Source organism: Egretta garzetta, unplaced genomic scaffold (genome assembly GCF_000687185.1).
Source record: "Egretta garzetta isolate BGI_Z169 unplaced genomic scaffold, ASM68718v1 scaffold95, whole genome shotgun sequence".
Classification (NCBI taxonomy): domain Eukaryota; kingdom Metazoa; phylum Chordata; class Aves; order Pelecaniformes; family Ardeidae; genus Egretta; species Egretta garzetta.
In genome coordinates, this window is record NW_009259590.1 from 145879 (window position 1) to 154067 (window position 8189).

The 8189-nt window shown below is 44.3% G+C and overlaps 1 protein-coding gene across 1 annotated transcript in view; it reads right to left on the bottom strand.

Moving 5' to 3' along the window:
• Positions 1-8189, bottom strand: part of RHOJ (ras homolog family member J) — a 57140-nt gene that overhangs the window by 48163 nt on the left and 788 nt on the right. The gene's annotated exons all lie outside the window — the stretch shown is intronic.

Consider the following 8189-nt stretch of genomic DNA (forward strand, 5'->3'; position numbering starts at 1 on the left):
ACAAATGCCAGTTTATAAATCCAGTCTAGAATTCATTCATTAAGTGGCTCTTGGGATAAAACTTGGGGTGACAATTCATAAAGCTTTCATTCTTCAGTAACCTACTCCCTGACTTAGCTGGAAGACCCATAGCTTGGGATGCATGAACAATATATCTGACAGGAGACTGGTGAGTCATCGCTCCTAAAAGCAGACTAGAAATACAATAACTTGGATTTTTTTCATTGCAAAGATAAATAATAATTTGACAGGAGATGTCATTACTGTTTAATGACTTTGTCTGAACAGAACAATTGAAGGAAATATGCTTGCTCTTCCTCATCCCTTGCCATTTCCATGATGTCATTAGGTCTGGCCATAACAACTGGAAAGTTAGGACATAGGAAAGGCACTGCCTTCAGAGCAAAATATACACAGTAATGCATGGTAGCAACGATGTGTGTCACTAGTACAGACATTAAGGTATCAAGGTTTATCAAGAGAACAGAAAATGAGAAGGAAGTTTTAGTGGAGGTATTTTGTGTTAACTTAATCCATAACTAAGCCATCATAACGATCATTTAGTAAAAACGCTGCCACATCCTGCAAAATGAAGAAGTTTGTACATGTCTAGGAATTTTGGTTGCTTAGACTTTGCTAAGTTTTTGTTTTTCTTTCCTACATGTGGAACATCTGCTGTTGAAAAGCATCTGCCAGGCTGTCAACACTGCCTGGTCTGGCACCACCTGTAAGTGGTTTTGCCCCCTGGTGTGGGTGGCTGGCCGTGTGTACTGAGTCAAGCGTTGATTTTAAGATAATGGACGTGATTGTTAGCTCAAGCTGTAGAGATTGTCCTTCAAGGGCCAGAGGCCACAGTTTCGGTTTTGGTTTCCTTGGCTGATGTCACCTCCTGCAATGTTGCACTGATTAGAGGGAAAGACTAAGACTGACTGTCTTGGAGTAGTGGAGGAGAAAGGGTCATTTTCTCACACTTCCACTGTTAACTTTTTTCATGCTCCAGACAAATCCCTCCATGCCTCTTTGCAGCAGTGCATTGCTGCACAAGCAGAATTGCAAAATCTGTTTGCCCATCCAGAAGAACTCCAAGAAGCCCCTTTCTACAACACTGAGTACAAGCGTGCTGGACTGGGCCAGACTCACTGCCCAGGGAGTCAAGTCTTCATCTCTGATGTAGCAATGAGCAGATTTAAGATGATTTGCCATTCATCAGATGAAATTTAGGTCTTATGCTGGCCACAGAAGGTGGTATCAGCTCACACTTCTCTTGCAGTCTTTTTCATTAGCTTATGATAGCGCTCAATCTCCCTGATACCTGGTCCAACCTCCCTTTTTGCAAACCTTGTTAAGATTTTGTCCTCAGTAACTTCTGTACAGTGATAAGTCCCTTGGGTTAATCACATACCATGCAAAGAAATACTTATTTTTAAGCCATTTGACTTTCTCATCTTTCCATCCCATTCCCTCAGGACTGTGGTTGACCTTAAAAAAACCCCATCATTCTACAGCCAAACCACCGATACACATTCAAATGGTCTAAATCCTTGCTCAGTATGCTTTGTGTTTCCTATTGCCCTTCAAACACCACATAGCTAATACAAAATAGCAGACAGGGGGCTTAGGTGGAATTTAGGGTGGATAAGTCTGGATAAAGTAACATGGCTGCTTCATCTACACCTCTAAATCCTTGCGCTATCCTTCCTGATGTGCATTGTGGTTTGCTTATTCTCTACATCTAGTTTTTAGATTATAAATGTTATTCATGGTGCAGTGTTGTCCCCTGCTGTGCTTGACGCACAGGGACGTCCACTGACTGCTGATACCGGCTGAAGAAATCAGTTCTCTGCATCAGGCTGCAGCAGCCTCTGGGCTGTCAGTTGAGTCCTGGATGATCAGCTGGTGGGCATGGGAAGGATCGGTGCAGAGCCCTTTTGTGCCTCTTTGTAGCATAAGGCTTTTGTTGGTGTAAAATCAAACCAGGAATGGCAATAGTACAAAGCGAAGCCAAATAACTGAGCCAGAGGCAAAGGTAGAAAGCAGCTCAGGTGCTGGAGGCTCCTCCCCAGCCACAGCTGCATTTCAGTAGCGCCAGGGGACAACGGGGACTTTGTCACCGCAGGGCTCAGAGCACTGCTGCAGAAATGATCTGCCCTGCATAAATAGGATGAGAAAGCATGCACACACCTCTGGCTCCAGGGGCTTCAAGTGGATTGTGCACCCGCAGGACAATACAGGGATGTGTGTGAGGAAGACAGATAGGAGCGATAGTTATCTCAAGTCTTTGCATACCATAAAACACCTTCAGAAGGAAAAGGTCTTAAGATGCTTGGGGGTGTATATGGTGCCTGTTTCATCTGAATGTGGAACAACCATGGTGATTCAGGCAAAAAACACCTATATCAACTATAGGTATATATAGTCTTCAGTATAAAGACTGTCTAGGCTTCCTGGATGTGAAAAAGCCTGAGGATCACTAGATCTCCTCTGGCTTATGTGACACGGGACACAGAATTAAACCTTTTGTGGGGAGCCTAAGAATTAGTGGTTGTGAAATTTATCTTCAAAAAAGCCAGCCATGAGAACCTTTGAATTGCACTGGTGGGTTTCTGTCATGTCGTACCTTGAATATTTTATTGAGATCCCTGACTTATTCTGATCGTACCAGGAAGACTGCCAGAAAAGTCCTGTTAGCTCCTGAGAGACAAAATGAACATATCTATTCTGTGGCTGCTAGTCCAAAGAGCCAAATCTTAAAAGAGTCAATGCTTTCTTGTCTCAAGGATGAAGTTCAAATCTGTATGATCAAAATTGGATGAACATTAAAAGGAAAAAATCCCCACTGCAAATATCCATGCAAATAAACATCACAGCTCTCTTTCAGTGCTATTTATAGCTCTTTCAGTTTAATGACCCCAAACATTGCGTGAAGGGTTTCTCTAATGTACTACCAAGATTGTTTATAGGAGACAACTGTCTCAAGAATGTGGTAGTGTGAAGACTCCCACAGCAGCACCCATGCAGAAATTCCAATTCTCTAGTCTCTTCCTGTCTAATAAAGTTTCAATAGGGGAAAAAAGTGATGGTATGGGGTTTAAGTCATTTCTTACACACCACAGCAAGCAGAGATGGGTCGAAACCAATGTGCATCAGCAATCAGCTAAAAATAACTAGCACATCAAAAGTGTGGACAGATGTGCTATTGTGCCTGTAGCTGGAGAAATTTGGGATGTTACAGCTCTTATCCGGTTTCTGCCATGTCTTTACTTGGTGGTTCCTTCCCCATGGGAAGAGGCTGCAAGGCAAAGCTGCTTGGTGCATGGCCTGTGGATGGTGTCAGGCTGGTCCCAAGTCTCAGTTGGGTGCTCCTGCCTGCCCCAGGACTGAGAGTGGCCAGCCACGGGCAGCCCCGTGATCAGTGACAGCCCAATTCCAACCCCTTTCTTTCATGGGAGGACACGAGGAACAGGGATCTGAGTCAGTGCTGTGGCATACAGGCAGGATATGATAGATTTCTGGATTTGCCTGGGGACAAGCTGACTTCTTTGGGCAAGAGCAGTAGTACTGCTCCTATGCTAGTAAAAATTCCAGGGCAGAAGACTCTCCCTTCCTGCATGGCTTGCCTGGCCAGCAAGGTTGGGATCCCTTCTCCACGAGACTGGTGAGTGCTTCAGCCCGCTTCAGTGCAAAGTTGGACAAATTAGATTGAATCATCACTAAAGAACAAAAAATGTGTCTCCTAACTGTAATTAATGGCTGTCTTCTATATTGCTTTTAATTTACGGAGCTTCAGTCATGGCTGAGCTATTCTGTATGCTATTCATTAGCTGATCACATGCCACCGCTAATTTTTTTCAAATGGATTCACTATTTATAAATGTTCACCATTTTGTGCCGACACACGAGGGGAGGGAGGGACATATTTATGCCATCTACTTTATGTCTTTAGTGCAGATGCTCTGCAATTCTCCTTTGGAGGGATTAACCTCTCTCATTTATCAAAGATGCAACTTTGGTTCCTAAAGCAATTTGTATGACATTCATCTATGTGCTATGCCTGAACTAGACAGCTTAAGACTCGCCACCCTCTTCTGCTTAGACTTCAACCACCTAATGAGTCCATTCACCTTTGTCTGCACAGTGGCCTGAGCTAGTTACACGGCATTGGTACTGCTCCTCAATCCCTGAGCTTTTTTACATTTAAAAACATGCACTTTTAGAATGGAATGGAAGAGAACAGAAAAGAATAGGATAGTTCCAGTTGGAAAGGACCTACAGCAATCATCTCATCCAACTGCCTGACCACGTCAAGGGTGACCAAAAGTTAAAGCATGTTGTTAAGGGCATTGCCCAAATAAAACACTGACAGGCTTGGGGCACCGACCACCTCTCTAGGAAGCCTGAATGTAGATTTTAGGGTTAATAAATTTCATGCTAAAATTTTCTGGTTTTTCTAGAGTTCACGAATATCAAATGGGATGCTCGGTGGCTGCCTAAGTAACAAATAACACGCATCTCCTTTCTGTGTTTCAGAGAGCAAGCCAGTTAATTTTAGTACTATTAAACCAACTCCGCTAGTAGTTGAATTGAATTTTTTTGTTGGTACAACCTCAGCCCTAATTAAACATTTATAACCTCACATAGCTAGACACAATGCAAGTCACCCTGGCTGAGGGACCTTTGCTCACGGAAAATCAGCATTTGATGTTAAAAAGATGGAATGGAACCAGCATGTTAAAGCATCAACTCACTATCCAAACAGTCCCTATTGTTACAGTTATTACCAGTAATATCCTGTTTGTCTCTGGGATAGCACTTTGGGTAGCCTGCCCTAGAAATAGCCATCTACCTTGTGGCTGAACCCTTTCAGTGTGGGACTTAGAATTTCATCAAAGGTAGAGGAACCTGCTCAGGGCTCTGGCCTCCAGGAAAAACTTCAAAATGCCTTGAGAAATAAGCATACTTGTAAACTTCCACGTACCCAACAAAAGAACCCAGTTTCGTATCCAAACAACAAATTTGCCTTCCCCATCTGTCTGGCATTGCTGCTGACCCTTCTTTACATCCATCACATCCCAGCCCTGGCAGCAGGCCCTGAACAAGTTCATTTTTGTGGACTGTGGGTGAAATCTGTGGCAGAATATTACCAGTGTGGTGCTAATAACTGGTTTGGACTCTTGTACAGTGCAGCTGCACACAGGGTGAAACATCAGCAGCCTTCCATCCCAGGCATCATGGTATCTGAGTTGTAAGTGCTGTGTGTGAGTTACCTGCAGGAAGCCTCTTCCTTCCCTGGGTGAAATCCACATGTTGCCTTTGATTTTCTTAGAGGTAGGTTGGGCACAAATTTTATAAAGTGGTTTCAAGCCATTTCATGTGAAAGGCACTGAATAAGTACTGTACAGATGTAACCTATTGGAGCTCAGCCCTCTGAAAGGGCTTCCTCACTGTTGTCAGTACATTCATCTGTTTCACCCGTGCCTTTGCAACCTGTCCCAGGTACACAGCTCAAAAGCTGCAATGCAGCAGGGCAAGCAAGCGTAGCTGGTGCTGCGGGACCATGAACGGTTAACGCCTTGGCCACGGCAGTGGTGAATCTGGAGCTTTTCCCAACGCTGGGCTGGATAGCATCACTGTCTCCTCCGAGTCGCTGGAGTCACAGCAGTGAGAAACTGGTCTGAGATCACCACTGGAATCCTGGATTTTTAATGCTTCCCTCCCTCTGTCTTTTTCCATTGGAAAGAAGGAAATTGGTAAATGCCCTGGGACTCACAACCAGGTTGTGACCTGGTGAGGCAAGAGGAAGCGCTGGCTAACACACCACTGCTGGTAATAACACCTGGGTGAAAAACCTTCAATGGAAAGTGCAGCTTTGCAAAAATCCGTAGCAATTAATTGCTTTTGAGCATTTCCATCACAGAAGAACTGAATCAAATGGTCTCAGATTGTTTGGGAAAGTTGAAACAGTTGGTTTCGGCAGGGGCAAGGGCAGGGGCAGGGGCAGGGGCAGACAAGCTAGTTCCTAGGGGTGAATGCAGAAGTGATTTTCCAGAGCCTCAACCACCCTGGAGGATCTTTCAATGTGTGAATTCTGCCTGTGGTATCCCCATGCCCATGGTGCCACTGTGCCCATGGTACTGCCGTGCCACCTCTCCTCTTGACCATGGGCTGCCAGGCAGGGACATGTGGAAAGGGCTGTTGCAACAGAATATCCTAAAGGCTGTAAGCTCCAGGGTAAGGTTGCTCCAGGTGAGCTCTTTTCTCGCTCCATACCCGCAGTATATTCAATAGGTTATGTTATACTTTGTGCCATGTAATATTTTTATGTTATATGAGTAGGATTTTTTTCCAGCATTCTCCTCCAGAAGTAATTTCCACTGCTTGGTTCTGTGTGCAGTTTTGTAGTGAAATTGGTTTAATAAATGATGGGGTCATTCAACAAACTGAAATTCTATTTTTGATCAATGCTAGTTTTGACCACTGCTGCTGGACAGGGTTTGTCTCAGAATAGCAGATTAATATGCAGTTATTTTTTTCTCTTATCTTTCTGAACTTTCTCAGTGAAAACATTCTTAGTTTATGTTTATGTGCTATAATAGTTAAGAAGGCAAATAACAATAGCTTGAGATATTTTAGAGGTTTAAATCTTCAAACCCTGAAAATGTAGCTTGATTTAAAAGCACATGCATGCTGCTTTTACCCGGCGCCCTAAGACAATAAGGATTACGCAGTGACACTCTTCTTCGTCCCATGCTTCTCTCAGCCCTCCTCTCCCTCAGTAACTTCTGAGCCCACTGGCAGTTTCTACTACTTCTGACAGAGAGGCAACGAAATCAAAGCAAGTCCCTACAAGTCACCTGCGGTGGGGTAGGGAAGAGAAACTCTGAATGATAGCCCTACCGAGTGCCTGTCTGCCTGGCTGGCATCAGCGCCTACGTGTGTGTGCATGCATGCGTGTGCCCCCACGCCCACACCAAACCCACCCAGCCTTCAGGACGATGCATGCACGCTCTGGTACCGGCCACTGTATGGGTTTTTCCATACGCAGAGGCATTCACAGGGCATGGGAGAGAGTGAAGGGCAGTGGGTGCTGGGACTGGGGAGTGAGGTTGTAAGGGACAAGCACGTGCTATTGCAGTATACGACATAGGCCAGCTGTGACAGGACAAGGGGTAATGGCTTTAAACTGAAACAGGGTAGGTTTAGACTGGATAGAAGGAAGAAATTCTTTACAATGAGGGTGGTAAAACACTGGAGTGGGTTGCCCAGAGAGATGGTGGAGGCCCCATCCCTGGGAACATTCAAGACCAGGTTGGATGGGGCTCTGAGCAACCTGATCTGGTTAGCGGTGTCCCTGCTCCCTGCGCCGGGGTTGGACTAGATGACCTCTAGGGGTCCCTTCCAACCCAAAACATTCTATGATTCTATGATTCTATAAATTCATGCAGCCAGGATTCTTTAGGGGTTTTGGCTCATGGAAGTACTTATTTCCACCATGCAATATTCTTATATCTTGTCTGGGTAAAGTTTTGTTTTTTTTTTTCTAAAATGGTCATTTATTCTATCTGGTGGGAAGGGTAGAGGAAAGAGAGCGTTGCTTGCATTAGAAGTGATGCTGCCCACTCTCGTGGAGGAAAACGTCTTCACATTTCCATGGATCAGATTCTGCAATTACACAGCTTTCTTGTTTGGCCAGTTCATCTGTTAAACCTGACACGAAGCCAGAATGAAAACAGAGATTTTCCCATTACAGAATACCAAATCTATGATAAGCCACACCATGAAAATTCAGTTTTTAAGGAGGTGGGGAGAGAACGAAGGAAACTCCAACTGCTGCTGCAAGATAAGCAATGAGTTTTGCAGTGCTTCTAGAATCTGTTTTTCAGGGATCTCATAAACAACAACAACCGTAAGCCAAAGGAGCAGTGAGAGAAGAAAACCAGCAGAATTTAGGATAGGAAAATTTAAACAGAAGTTTGAGCAACAGTTTTAGCCTATCACACCTTCTGCGTGATAACTTTGGACACAGCTGGGTAAAGTAAGTAACTGCTACAGAAAGAGGCCTGTGAACATTGTACTTAATCTGTGGGTCTGTTTTGCACAGCGATGCAGTGAACATCATCAATGATCTTGATTTTGTTCGTATCTTTTTTTCTTATACTACAAATTCCCTCACTATAAAGTACTGAAACCAA